A 2,021-nucleotide genomic window follows, 5' to 3' on the forward strand; every position below is an offset into this window, starting at 1 on the left:
CCGGTATTCGGATTTCCCGGGAATCGGTTCCGGTGGTTCCGGGGTCCTATTTTCGAAAATAAACAAACACCATCATGCGATATATCAAACTTCATGATTTTGAAAATTATGGCACTTTATCATAACGGTTGGCCACTCAGGATACATTTGGCCATTATGGAATCGGTATACGGATTTTCCGAAATCCAGTTCCGAGGCCAAGTTTTGAAAATGGTCCAATACCGTCATGCGGCATCTCAAACATCGTGATTTTCAAAATACATCATTCTGGGCTAATATTGCGTTATCTGAAATACTGTTGGCCATTGTAGAACCGGTATTCAGATTTCCCGGGAATCGGTTCCGGTGGTTCCGGGGCCAATTTTTTGAAGATAAACACCAGGAATTCTTACGGAAGGAGGACTTCCCGGAGGAATTCCTGGAGGACTTCCCGGAGGAATTCCTGGAGGACTTCCCGGAGGAATTCCTGGAGGACTTCCCGGAGGAATTCCTGGAGGACTTCCCGGAGGAATTGCTGGAGGACTTCCCGGAGGAATTCCTGGAGGACTTCCCGGAGGAATTGCTGGAGGACTTCCCGGAGGAATTCCTGGAGGACTTCCCGGAGGAATTCCTGGAGGACTTCCCGGAGGAATTCCTGGAGGACTTCCCGGAGGAATTCCTGGAGGACTTCCCGGAGGAATTCCTGGAGGACTTCCCGGAGGAATTCCTGGAGGACTTCCCGGAGGAATTCCTGGAGGACTTCCCGGAGGAATTCCTGGAGGACTTCCCGGAGGAATTCCTGGAGGACTTCCCGGAGGAATTCCTGGAGGAATTCCCGGAGGAATTCCTGGAGGAATTCCCGGAGGAATTCCCGGAGGAATTTCCTTCAAAAAATATTCTGGGAATTGCTCCAACATTTCCTCCAGGAGTTCCTTCAAAAATTCCTCCGAGAATTCCTCCAGGAATTCTCCCTGTAAATTCTTGCGGGAGTTTCTCCTGGAATTGCCTCAAGAGCTCCTCCAGAAGTTCTTCAAGGAATACTTGTAGGAGTACCTACAGGAATTTCCGGAGGAATTCCTGGAGGAATTTCCGGAGGAATTCCTGGAGGAATTTCCGGAGGAATTCCTGAAGGAATTTCCGGAGGAATTCCTGGAAGAATTTCCGGAGGAATTCCTGGAGGAATTTCCGGAGGAATTCCTGGAGGAATTTCCGGAGGAATTCCTGGAGGAATTTCCGGAGGAATTCCTGGAGGAATTTCCGGAGGAATTCCTGGAGGAATTTCCGGAGGAATTCCTGGAGGAATTTCCGGAGGAATTCCTGGAGGAATTTCCGGAGGAATTCCTGGAGGAATTTCCGGAGGAATTCCTGGAGGAATTTCCGGAGGAATTCCTGGAGGAATTTCCGGAGGAATTCCTGGAGGAATTTCCGGAGGAATTCCTGGAGGAATTTCCGGAGGAATTCCTGGAGGAATTTCCGGAGGAATTCCTGGAGGAATTTCCGGAGGAATTCCTGGAGGAATTTCCGGAGGAATTCCTGGAGGAATTTCCGGAGGAATTCCTGAAGGAATTTCCGGAGGAATTCCTGGAGGAATTTCCGGAGGAATTCCTGGAGGAATTTCCGGAGGAATTCCTGGAGGAATTTCCGGAGGAATTCCTGGAGGAATTTCCGGAGGAATTCCTGGAGGAATTTCCGGAGGAATTCCTGGAGGAATTTCCGGAGGAATTCCTGGAGGAATTCCTGAAAGAATTTCCGGAGGAATTCCTGAAAGAATTTCCGGAGGAATTCCTGGAGGAATTTCCGGAGGAATTCCTGGAGGAATTTCCGGAGGCATTCCTGGAAGAACTTCCGTAGGAATTCCTGGAAGAACTTCCGTAGGAATTCCTGGAAGAACTTCCGTAGGAATTGCTGGAAGAATTTCCGTAGGAATTCCTAGAAGAATTTTCAGAGGGATTCCTGTAGGAACTTCCATAGGAATTCCTGGTGTTTATCTTCGAAAAATTTACCCCGGAACCACCGGAACCAATTCCCGGGAAATCTGAATA

The sequence above is a fragment of the Aedes albopictus genome, chromosome 3, assembly GCF_035046485.1.
Source record: "Aedes albopictus strain Foshan chromosome 3, AalbF5, whole genome shotgun sequence".
NCBI classification, from domain to species: domain Eukaryota; kingdom Metazoa; phylum Arthropoda; class Insecta; order Diptera; family Culicidae; genus Aedes; species Aedes albopictus.